The sequence below is a fragment of the Cebus imitator genome, unplaced genomic scaffold, assembly GCF_001604975.1.
Source record: "Cebus imitator isolate Cc_AM_T3 unplaced genomic scaffold, Cebus_imitator-1.0 Scaffold9, whole genome shotgun sequence".
Lineage (NCBI taxonomy): Eukaryota > Metazoa > Chordata > Mammalia > Primates > Cebidae > Cebus > Cebus imitator.
In genome coordinates this window covers 12095742-12109123 of record NW_016107324.1, presented here as the reverse complement: position 1 = coordinate 12109123, position 13382 = coordinate 12095742, and the positions used below count along the sequence as shown (strand labels likewise).

At 37.9% G+C, this 13382-nt stretch overlaps 1 protein-coding gene across 7 annotated transcripts in view; it reads right to left on the bottom strand.

Moving 5' to 3' along the window:
• FRMD5 (FERM domain containing 5) overlaps positions 1–13382 on the bottom strand; it is a 328629-nt gene that overhangs the window by 173638 nt on the left and 141609 nt on the right. The window lies entirely within an intron of this gene.

Here is a 13382-nt window from a genome sequence, read left to right as displayed (position 1 = left end):
GAAATCCTTCACCAGGGCACAGAATCTGGCTTTCCAAGCCAGGACTGGATGACACCACTCAGAACTGTGAATTAACTCTCCATGGACTGGCCTTTGATAATGGAAAACAGCAGCCAGAGAGAAAATGGGCAGATAAATTCCCTCTCCCTCTTTGTTCTCATCAACTGTTGGTCAAGCCTATGTGCTTGCAGAATCAGCCGTGTATCTTTGAGGATCATCATGACACAGTCACTAACATAGTAATCGAATCACCACCTTGCTTTGTTCCTCAAAGCTTCTCACTTCTCATCTCTTTTCCTTCACTCTTACTCTTCTGAAATTGTACCACCCAATAAAGCTTCACTTAATTTCCAGTCAGGCTCTTGTTTCTAGAAAACCCAGGCTACAATAGCAACAAAATCCAAAAAAAAGTAAAGAATCTTGGATTAGGAATCAACACACATCAGGTCTAATCTTGCTATAATTGGTTCTGTTATCATCTATTTGATCTTGAACAACAAACATTCTGAATTCTGTAAAATGGGATAGGAGTTAGAGAAGAGGGACTAAGCTTCATGACTGTTGGGTCCCTTCCAGTTCCAAAGCTTTAAGATCCTTAGGAATTAAAAACCTCAAAGCCTTAAATAATCCATTAGCAAATGGGTCAGTCTGAAAATTATGGAGTTCCATATACCCCAATTTATTTGACTATATTCATTGTTTGCATCAGCCTTATGAAATACAAGTATAACCAAATCTTGGCTCTGAAACAGGGCCATTTTCATTATCATCAGCAGCCAATGTTATTTGATGTGTAACAGTATATCCCGCAACTTAACCAAATCTCACAAATCCAATAAAACCAGGCCACAGAAGGACTTATGAGAGTTATAAGACATCTGTTCTGAGGAGAAATTACAAGAGTATTTTTAAAAACCAAGTATCAAGCAGTATCAAGTCAAGGAAGCCAGTCACAAAAGACCACACATGGTAGGTATAATTTCATTTATATGAAATATCCAGCACTGGCAAATCTATAGAGACAGAAAACAGATTTGTGCTTTGCCTCAGACCAGAAGCTGGGTAACTATGCAGTGACTGCTAAGGGGCATGTGATTTCTTTTAGAGGTCATGAAAACATTCTAAAATTATATTGTGGTAATGGTTGTACAACTCTGTGAATAAACTTAAAGCCACTGAATTATGTACTTTAAATAGATGAATTGTATGATATGTAAATTATATTTCAATAAAGCTCTTTTTAAAAGTAATGGGGCTCTTTTATTGTGAGGAATGAACTGGCTCCCCACAAAAATGTGGGGAGGAACAAACAGGCATTTTTCTGTAAGAACAGAGTATTTTTAAATATTTTATCTTTTAAATGGCTCTGGAAGGGGAAATATACAATAACTTCATTTGTTTCTGTTTTACACTAAATTTCCCCAAGCAGCAAAGAGCTAGGATCTTTGGGGACAGATAATAGGAAAAACTTAGAAACCTGTGCAACTGGCAGAGAAGTTTTAATGTGAGCAAATTCAAGATGGCACATTTGGTGGGAGGGACCCTCAACTAGCATCATCCACAAACCACAAAAGGGACCTGAGAGTGAGCAGATTATTCAGCTCAATAGAACATTCTGGAGAAAGCTATTATATACAAGGTATTGTCTTAAGAGCTGTAGTAAAGAGGGGAATACAAAGATGAAACAAATACATTCCCAACCCCTCCTTGATTTCAAAGGGCCTTTAAGGGCGAGAACATGCACATTTCAAAGCAATGTGAATAAATGCTATGACAGAGTCTGCATAGGTTTTAGAAGGGTAAAGAAAGTCTTCATAGAAGAACTGGAATTTTCCTCTGGACTTAAACATATGAGACTATTCAGGCAATATGCTGGAAAATAAATACAAAAACTAAATTATTCTGCTCTTATTAAAAACAAGAGATACTCTTAGTATGGGTCACTATATTTCATAAGAGGTAAAGTAAAACTACATTTATATAGAGACAGGTTTCTGGACAAATCCCTGGCTTCAAATTCAGAAACACCTTTAAAAAAACAGTATTTAAGTTTCAGATCAAGTTCCTGAACACCCGGCAACAAAAACGGCCAAAAGTGCTCAAGTGCTGCACTAGCTATTGCAGGAAAAGCCTTCCTCCAATTTGTTGACAGTGTCTAAGACATAAAGGAGAAGGAGAAGACAAGAAGTAAGTGGAGAGAACTGTCAGACAGAACAGAGACTAGAAGCAGAAGCAGAGGTTGAAAAAGATGACAGAGTAGGCAGCAAGGTTCCAAGTAGCAGACACGGGCACATAAGAAAGCCAGTTACAAACGAGGGAGAAGAGAAAGTCATTTTGCAGTCTAATTCGACAAAGAGTTACCAGCTCATAAGCAGCCTTTGAAGACAGCGAGGCAAGACAGCATGCAAAGAGTGCCTAAGGACATGCTCCTTAGTATCCACGCTAGGTGGATACACAGAAGCCTGACAACCAAGGCAGTTCAAGGGCCCAGGCGAAAAGGGGCTGAGCTCTACAGTGACAAATTAAATCATTTAGCTTCATGTCCTACATCATATATATCTATAACAGAAAACACTGACATTCCTAAACATGACCTTGAATCAAGAACAGATCAAAGTAAGATAAACATTCTCTGTATGAAAAAGTACATCTTAGAAATATTGCCTTCAAAATTAAAGTCGAAATATTTGGGGCAGAAATAATAAAATCCTCAACTATACAGCACACTTATTTTTTTTAGTCCCCAAATGACTTATGCACTGATGACCTAGGACAACAGAAATTTCATTCCATAATGGAATAAGAAGGCAACTAAAAGACAGAAACGATAATTCTATGAGGACTGCCTAAAAAAAGAAAAGGTGAGAAGCCACTTAATTACATAATGAAAAAGGAAAAGATCCCTGGCATACTAACTTATTCTTCAAATCTGAATCTGAGAATACTTGGATGAAGGGCCTGAGCTCTAAGAGAGGAAATGAGACAGACCCCTGTATGCAAACATTTTTGTGCAAACATTTTATATCCCTTAAAAATACATAGGTTCGGCCAGGCACAGTGGCTTATGCCTGTAATCCCAGCACTTTGGGAGGCCAAGGCAGGCAGATCATGAGGTCAGGAGTTTGAGATCCACCTGGCCAGCAAGGTGAAATCCCATCTTTACTAAAAATACAAAAAAAGAAAATAAGCCAAGCATGGTGACGCAGGCCTGTAGTCCCAGCTACTCAGGAGGCTGAGGCAGAATTGCTTGAACTGGGAAGCAGAGGTGGCAGTAAGCCGAGATCGCACCACTGCACTCCAGCCTGGGCAACAGATAACAATAATAATTTTATATATACATATATATATATATATATATATACACACACATATATATATACATATATATATATACACACATATATATACATACATATATATATATATATACATATATATATATATATACACATATATATATATACTCAGTGAACAGGAAGGAACTGTTTCATATTTTTCTATCCTCCACAGTACTTAGATATAATATCTAGTATTCAACATAAACTTTCAAACTGCAACACTCTTCACTGCCACTTAACAACTAAATGTTACTTCGCTGTATACTTGCTGCTGCTTTTGATTAGCTCAGAAGAGTAAGGCAGTATCCTCCTACATTTTTCAGCTCTTGACACAAAGATAAATCAATGGGGATATCGTGTGTCCTTCCTAACTCCCTACTCCATGTGATTTACAGATGCAATTTTATCATTATATTCTCTTTTCTCTCACTTCCCGCAAACCAGACATTCCAGCTTTTCTCAGCATCATAGTTAGTTAACTCTGACTCTTTCACAGTCAAAATCTATGGGCAGATTTCTGGGACAAGTCTCAATGCATTTGGTAGAGATTATGCGTTCAGTCTGGGCTTAAAGTAGATAAACTGTAATGACCATAGATGCTCTCTCAGCCTCAGTGCAAAAGCAAAGTGTGGAGATCTCCCAGGCTTCATCAAGATTACTGCTTTTTAGCAGTAAAGGGTTGCCAGTGGTCTCTCACTATCAGTCTGACCCCTTGGCCAGACTATTATCACTTACCCTTTATACTTGGAATTGTTTACAGCTTCTGGTAGGCCATAAATGTGTAACTACTCATCCCAGCCTGTCATGCCAGTCCAATTTACCTGCTTCTGTTAGGGAAGTTCATGAAGTTTGATATTTAACAATTGAATCAGAATGTTAACTTTTCAAAAACTATTATTACTCGTTGCATTAAGATAAGCTGGGGTGAGTGGTTATGAATGTTGCAGGATCTTTGCTTTAAATTTCCAGCCTTTGTCATGGTCTTGTCTAATAGTAAGATGCATTAACATTTCTCATATGGTGTTAAATCTGAAATACGACCAGCAATCACTTTCCCCGACCATTATCTGATACCAGACTTAATACCTGTCTTTCAAAGACTGCACGCAAGTGCTTGCTGAAAAAATGAAGTATACATGTACACAAGTGGCTAGGGACAGTTCATTCTTCCTGATCATGTCTTTTGTGAGATGCACATAACTGTTATGCTGCCAGATAGTGAAATGAGTGGGAAATAGGGGAAATTGTATTTCCTGCACATGTAGCCCTGCTGCAACACATTTAGATAGTAGTCTATATGCTCCTTTCACAATGATTTTGTCATTTATTTTACTGATGTAAATAAAGACTTTATTTTCTTGTTTGGTAATGCCTTTTTACTTTGCAATAAACATTTTTGGCAGTGATAAACTTTAAAAAGTTCATATTTAATAAAAATTTAAGTTCCAAATTTCTTTCTCAAGTAAGTTGATTATAAATATGTATACCATACAAAATATTTTATCGAATATAGGGACCATAGAGATATTACTTTCCATATTAAAACTAGAAGACACAGTCTTTCAGAAGAAGTATCAGTATCACTTCAAAAGTTAGTTGCTACAGGCTGGGTGCTGTGGCTCATGCCTGTAATCTCAGCACTTTGGGAGACTGAGGCAGGAGGACCACTTGAGACCAAGAGTTCAAAATTAGCTTGGCCAACATGGTGAAATCCCATTTCTATTAAAAATACAAAAATTATCTGGGTGTGGTGGCGCACGTCTATAATCCCAGTTACTCAGGAGACTAAGGCAGGAGAATCACTTGAACCCAGGTTGCAGTGAGCCAAGATCACACCACTGCACTCCAGCCTGGGTGACAGAGTGAAACTCTGTCTCAAAAAAAAAAAGTTAGTAGCTACACATATAGAGGGGTCAAATAAATAAGTATACAGATAGTAGATGGCCTGTTTCTCATCGTTAAGAAAGGAAGCAAGGAAGGAAAGCCAGAGTATATCATGTAGTACTGGATTATGGTGAAAGACATCAGTATATTTCATACTACATAAAAAAAATCAACTCAAAATAAAGACTTAAACTTAAGTCATGAAACTATAAATCTACTAGAAAAAAATACAGGGGGAAAGCTCCACACTTTTTTGGTTATGACTCCAAAATTACAGGCAACAAATGGAAACAGATAAATAGGATTGCATCAAATCTAAAAAGCTTATACACAGCAATGAAAACAAATAGGAAAGAGATACTCCATACAATGAGAGAAAAAATTTGCAAACTATACATTTTATACGGATAAAATATATAAGAATATTGGCCAGGCGCAGTGGCTCACATCTGTAATCACAGCACTTTGGGAGGTCAAGGCGGGCAATTCATGAGATCAGGAGTTCAATACCAGCCTGACCAACATGGTGAAACCCCATCTCTACTAAAAATACAAAAATTAGCTGGGTGTGGTGGCATGGGCCTGTAATCCCAGCTACTCAGGAGACTGAGGCAGGAGAATTGCTTGAATCCAGGAGGTGGAGGATGTGGCGAGCTAGATCGTGCCACTGTACTCCAGCCTGGGGGACAGAGCAAGATGTGGTCTCAAAAAAAGGAATATTAATTCAAGAGAATAACCTGGTTAAAACTGGGCAAAGGACCTGAATAGACATTTCTCAAGAGAAGAAACACAAATAACCAACAGGTATATGAAAAAACTCTCAATATTGCTATTCATCAGGGAAATGAAAATTAAAACCATAATGAGATATCACCTCATACCTGTTAGAATGGCTGTTATACAAAAGAAAAGATTACAGGTGTTGGCAATGGTGTGGAGAAAAGGGAACCCTTGTACACTTTTCGTAGAATGTAATAAATTAGTACACTCATCATGGAAAACGGTATGGGGGTTCCTTACAAAATTAAAAATAGAGGTACCATATGATTTAGCAACTCCACTACTACGTATATATCCAAAAGGAAAAAAAAACAGTATTTTGAACAGATATCTATACTCCTATGTTCACAGCAGCACTATTCATAATAAACAAGATATGGAATCAACCTAAGTGTCTTTCAGTGGATAAATAAAGAAAATGTAGGCCAGATGTGGTGGGTGATGCCTGTAATCCTAGAACTCGAGGCGGGCGGATCACTTGCGGTCAGGAGCTCAAGACCAGCCTGGGCAACATCTCTACTAAAAATACAAAAATTAGCCAGGCATGGTAGCATAGGCCTGTAATCCCAGCTACTCGGGAAGCTGAGGCAGGAGAATCATTTGAACCCAGGAAATGGAGGTTACAGGCTGGTCTTGAACTCCTGGGCTCATGCGATCCTCCAGTCTAGGCCTTCCAAAGTGCTGGGATTATAGATATGAATCACCACACCTGGCCAATGTTGGTTTCTTAACCTTGACAAATGTACCATGAAAATATTAAGACATTAACAATACAGAAAACTGGGTGAGGGACATATGGGAACTCTGTGCTATCTCTCCAAGTTTTCTACAAATCTAAAATTATTCCAGAATAAAATGTGTATTCAAGTTAACTACTGCAAAAAGACCAAAAAACCCAAGTGCACTTAAAAAAAAATTTAACAAGTGCAACTACTGAAGTTTATAAATTACTCTGTGAAGCATGAATTTTCAGTTGAATCACATGACTGGTCTAAATTAATTTCAATAATTTTCAATACTGAAATTATTTTCATTTGTTTCAGTTCCAAATAGGAAATAATTATAAAAATGAGATTTTATTCTCAAGTGTACTTTGGTGTATCTCAACTTAAAGGATTCAATTTTTTGTTGGAATTCCCAATTTTAATTGGGTGAATTTATATTCTATACTAAAACAGAAAATTGAAAAGCCTTATGATTTTGCAGCATCTAAAATTGAACATTAAAAATAACATAGAATTATTATTTATGGTGTCCTATAAAACTATTTGTCAAAACAGCTATTATGAATAGATGCAAAAATATAGTGCTTATGAAAGTATTTGGGCTAAAATATATACTTTCTGCTTTTTAGAAGTACAATTTAAAATATTTGCCCCATTAAAGTATACAGTTTGAGTTTTGACAAATGTATACATCATGTAATAAACACCAAAATCAAGATATAAAAAATTTCCATCCCTCCAAAAAGTTCCTTTTTATCCTATACAGTTAATACCATCCTCTCCTTCCAGCTCCTGACCACCACAGGTTTATTTTCTATCATTACAGCTTTGCTTTTTCTAGATTTTCAAATAAATTGAATATTACAGTATAGAGTCCTTTGTTTCTGGTTTCTTTCATTTAGTATAATGCTGTTGAGATTAACTCATATTGTTGCCTGCAACAGAAGCTTCTGCCTTTTTATTGCTGAGTAGTATTCTCCTATAAGAATGTACCACAGTTTACCTGCTGATAAACATTTGGGTTATTTCCAGTTTGACTCTACCATAAATAAAACTGCTATCAACATTTACATATAACCCTTATAGAATCCTCCAGGTTCTCCCACTTTTTTCTCTGTCCTGATTGAGAAATATAGAGTGCCTTGAGTACTCTGTGACTCTGAGCTTCACGTTTTACCCTGCAAGCTTGAACCAAAGCTAGAATTCTGAACATTCTGATAAAGATGTTTAGATTGTTTCCCAAAACATAAAAGAACCAACAACAAAAACTAGCCTCAGTCCTGAGGCAAAATTCTTAAACATTCATATAAACTCCAAAACCTGACCTCCTGGCAGCAGACATACCTAGGTCCTTGTCTCACTGTCCGTAGGGAGACTCCCTGCAGCACTCTATCCCTAAGTTCCCCTAAAAAATGCTTTGTACTGATTACCTTGGCATTTAGTGCTGCTTTCTTTGGAATCCTAAGTAGCTCTAAGGATGGTCTGGGGTACTCCCTTGTGGGAATCCCCTGCTGCTGCTTTTAGGGTGACTCTAGCTGAGGGCTCAGGTGGATGATAAGGTCTTTTTGTGGACACGTATCAGGAGTGGGACTGCAGAGTCATATGCTTACTATATGTTTAACGTTATAAGAAACAGCCAAACTATTTTGCAAGGTGGGTATAACATACAGCATTTTAAAAAAAATTGTTTTTTAATTTTAATTTTCAGCATTTCTATGTGATAATTCTACTAGCTCCACATTCTCAGCAACACTTGGTATTATAAATCTTTTTAACAACAGTCATTAAAGTGGCTAATAGTGCTATGTCATTGTGGTTCTCATTTGGATTTCCCTGATGACTAATGATGTTGAGCACCTTTTCAAGTGGTTATTAGCCATTTGCATATGTTCACTGGTGTAGTGTTTGCCTAGCTATTCTGCCTGTTTTTAAATCTGGGTTGTCTTATTACTGATTTATGAGAGTTAATTATATATTCTAGATATTTTATCAGATATGTTTTCCCATTTTTTCAGTGCCTATGATTTATCTTTTCATTTTTTAAAACAATGTTTTAAATTTTAGGGCAGAAGTTTTAAATTTTAATAAAGTCCAATTTACCCCATTTTTTTCTTCGATGATGTGTGCTTTTCATTTCCTTTTAAAGAAGTCTTTGCTAACCCAAAGCCATGCAGGTTTTCTGCTATAATTTCTTCTAGATGCCATTACATTTAAGTGGATGATCTGATTTGAATGACAATCGACCCTCTGTATCCATGAGTTCCCAATCTATGGATTCAACCAACCATAGATAAAAAATATTTAAAAAAAAAAAAAATGATTGCATCTGTGCTGAACACATGTAGACTTATTTTCTTGTCATTTTTTCCCAAAACAATATAGTATAACAGCTACTAACATAGCATTTATGTACCATAAGTAATCTAGAGATGATTTAAAGTATATAAGAGAATGTACACAGGTTACATGCAAATATGATACAATTTATATAAGGGATTTTGGTATCCTCAAGGAGTCCTGGAACCAATCCCCCCAGTTACAGAGAGACAACTGTAATTTTTGTATAAGGAGTATGATAAATGTTGAGGTTATTGTACATGGATATCCAATTTTTCCTTGGTAACTTTCTTAAAAAAAAATTGACTATATATATGTGGGTCCATTTCTGGACTTTCTATCCTGTTTCACTGATGAGTATATATATTCTTAAGCCTAAACCATATGATTTTGATTACTGGTGCTTTATATTAAGTCTTAAAATCAAGGAGAGTGAAATCTCCAGCCTTTTCTTTTTCAAAATTGTTTTGTCTATTCTAGGTTATTTCCATTTCCACATGATTTCAGTTTGTTAGCTTCTTTTTTTTTAAAGCCAGCTAGGAAGAGTTTGTATAGAACTAGTAAAATGTTTAAGTAAATCTAGGAATACAGTTTTATTTTTGGCTTTGAGATTTTAAACCATTAATTAAATTTCTTTAAAAGACATAGGGTTATTACAGTTATCTTTTTCTTCCTGGGTGAGTTTTGGTTATGTCTCTCAAGAAATGTCATTTCAGCTGTCAAATTAATTGGTATAAATTTCTTCATGTATTTAGGTATTTTAATGTAGAAACAATCTAAAGTCCACCAATGTATAAAACAATTTTTCAGTGAAGAAACAAATATTTTGAAAATTAGGATCTCTGCTCTTCCCGTCTGACAGCAGCATCTTCTTGTGCAGGGCTACCTGTACCCCTGGGACACCATAGTGAAGGTGAAGGCTGGGGTAAATGAATTTGGCTATACTGGGCACCAGATCACCAGGGCTGCTTTTAACTTTGGCAAAGTGAATATTGTTGCCATGAATGACCTCCTTGTTAACCTCAACTACATGGTCTACATGTTCCAGTATGAGTCCACCCATAGCAAGTTCCACAGCATCATCAAGGCTGAGAATGGGAAATTTGTCACCAGTGGAAATCCTATCACCATCTTCCAAGAGTGAGATCCCACTTAAATCAAATGGGGTGATGCTGGCACTGGCATTAATCATACTGTGGAGTCCACTGGTGTCTTCACTACCATAAAGAAGACTGGGACTCATTTAGATGGAGGAGCCAAAAAGATCATCATCTCTGCCCCCTCTGACATCCGCATGTTTGTGATGGGTATGAACCATGAAAAGTACAAAAACAGCCTCAAGATCGTCAGTAATGCCTGTACCACCAACTGCTTAGGTCCCCTGGCCAAGGTCATCCATGACAACTATGGGATCATGGAACAATTCATGACCACAGTCCATGCCATCACTGACACCTATAAGACCATGGATGGCCCCTCTGGGAAACTGTGGCACAATGGCTGTGGGGCTCTCCAGAACATCATCCCTGCATCTACTGGCACTAACAAGGCTGTGGGTAAGGTCATCCCCAAGCTGAACAGGAAGCTCACTGGCATGGCCTTCCATGTCCCCACCACTGTTGGGTAATGGATCTGATCTGCTGTCTGGAGAAACCTGCCAAATATGATGACATCAAGAAGGTAGTGAAGCAGGCTAGGTGTGGTAGCTCACGCCTGTAATTCCAGCACTTTGGGAGAACAAGGCGGGCGGAGCACCTGAGTTCTGGAGTTTGTGACCAGCCTGGTCAATATGGTTAAATTCTGTCTCTACTAAAAATACAAAAATTAGCCAGGCATGGTGGCACACATCTGTGATCCCAGCTACTCCAGAGGCTGAGGGACAAGAATCACTTGAACCTGGGAGGCAGTGAGTCTACAGGGAGCTCAGATTGCACCACTGCACTCCAGCCTGGGCAACAGAATGAGCCTCTCAAGAAAAAAAAAAAAAGGAGGAGGAAGAGGTAGTGAAGTAGGCATCAGAGGGCCCCCTAAAGGGCATCCTGGGCTACACTGAGCACCAAGTTGTCTCACTCTTCTATCTTCAATGATGGGCTGGCATTGCCCTAAATGACCACTTTCTCAAGGTCATTTCCTGGTATGACAATGAATTTGGCTACAGCAACAGGGTGGTGAACCTCATGGCCCACATGGCCTCCAAAAAGTAAGACTCCCAGACCACCAGCCCCAGTGAGAATACAAGAGGAAGAGATAGGCCCTCAGCTGCTGGGGAGTCCCTGCCACACTCAGTCCTCCACAACAGTGAGAATCTCTCCTCCTCACAATTTCCCTGCAGATCCCCTGAAGAGGGAGGGGTCTAGGGAGCCCCACTTTGTTGCATAGCATCAGTAAAGCCCCACTTTGTTGCATACCATCAATAAATTTTTTGTACTCAAAAAATTATGTAATAATTTTTAAAAATCCTCCTTTACTCTCAAAAGTGAAAGGATGAAAAAAATTACATTGTCAATTTAGATGTAACCCACTGCCATTATCAATATCAGCATGACTTTCTAAGATTTTCCTATGATTTTAAGGACTTTGAAAGTCGTTTTAGCTGGGCTTAATGTTCATACTTATAATCCAAGTATGAACTTGGATAATCCACTTATACTGTGGGAGGCGGAGACAGGAGAATTGTTTTAACTCAGGAGTTCAAGACCAGCCTGGGCAACATGGTAAGACCTGTCTCTACTTAAAAAAAAAAAAAATCAAAAAATTAGCCAGGCATAGCGGCACACACCTGTGGTCCCAGCTCCTCTGGAGGCTGAGGCACAAAGACCACTTGAGCCCAGGAGGTTGAGTGTGTAGTTAGCTTTGATCACATCACTGCACTCCAGCTTGGGCAACAAAGGAAGACACTGTCTCAAAAATAAACAAACAAACAAAAACTTGAGAAATCTGATAGGTATTTTATACCTACAGACATCTCAGTTCAGACCAGTCTCATTTTAAGTGCTCAATAGCCCAGTGTGGCTAGTGGCAATCACGCTGAGCAGCACAGAGCTACAGCCTTGCTACTCAAAGGATCAGAATCACCTGGGAACTTATAGTATTAGAAACACTGCATCTCAGGCACAACCTCCAATCTACAGAGTTAAAATCTGCAGTTTAACAAGATCACCAGGTGATTCATATAAACATTAAAGTTTACAACACAAAACCTTGCAGCAGAGGTTCCTAGCATGTATAAGACAAGTTGTTACAAGTAACAATCCCTTAAGGGATTAAGTAACAATCCCTTCAGCTTTCAAGATGGCTGTGGGCTGTTAGCCAGAGATCCTGCCATTTATCTCTCCTCTATTTACTATAGCATGTCATGCAAAAATCCTTTTCTTTCTCTTGATGGACAAAAAGTTTGGGAAGTCCTGACCTAGAGAACCTCTCACACAGGAACACAATAAGATATGAACAGGGATGCCCACTGAAGTATCGTCTATAAAAGAAAAAATATAGAAACCATCAAAACATCCATCCAGCAATAAGAGATGGGATAAATTGTGATATAGTCATACTATGGAATACAGTGTTTGAACTAGATCTGAAGATATCAGCATGATTAGATATGAAAACAATGTTTTAAAAATTGCTTAATATTAATACAGTATATTATAATGTATGTCAAATTTAAAATATGCAAAATACTATACATTGTTTATGGATTTGTATCTTTGTAATATATGCATAAAACATGGAATGACTGCCAACCAAATTGATGGCAGTCATTGCCTTCAGAGAGGAAAGAATGAAAACAGAATTGGGAAGAGAAACCAGTAAACTTAAACTTTATAATTTTAGAAATTTTCTAAAGCAAACATGAAAAAATGTTTACATTTCTTTATTTTGAGTAACTGATGTATGGAAATGTATTTTATTATCTTTGTTCATTTTGTATTTGGGGAGTTATTTTTCAAGAAAAATAAACACAACCTCACAAATACCGAAGTTAACATAAAATTTCAAATAAAACAGAAATATATGGAATAAAAAGTCCCACTTGGCCAGCAGCAGTGCTTGATGCCTGTAATCCCAGCACTTTGGGAGGCCAAGGCAGGCAGATCACGTGGTCAGGAGTTCAAGACCAGACTGACCAACATGGTGAAACCCGTCTCTACTAAAAAATACAAAAATTAGCCAGGCATGTTGGTGGGTGCCTGTAATCCCAGCTACTCAGGAGGCTGAAGCAGGAGAATTGCTTGAACCCCGGAGGCAGGGGTTACAGGGAGCCAATATCACGCCACTGCACTCCAACCTGGTTGACAGAGTGAGACTCCGTCTCAAA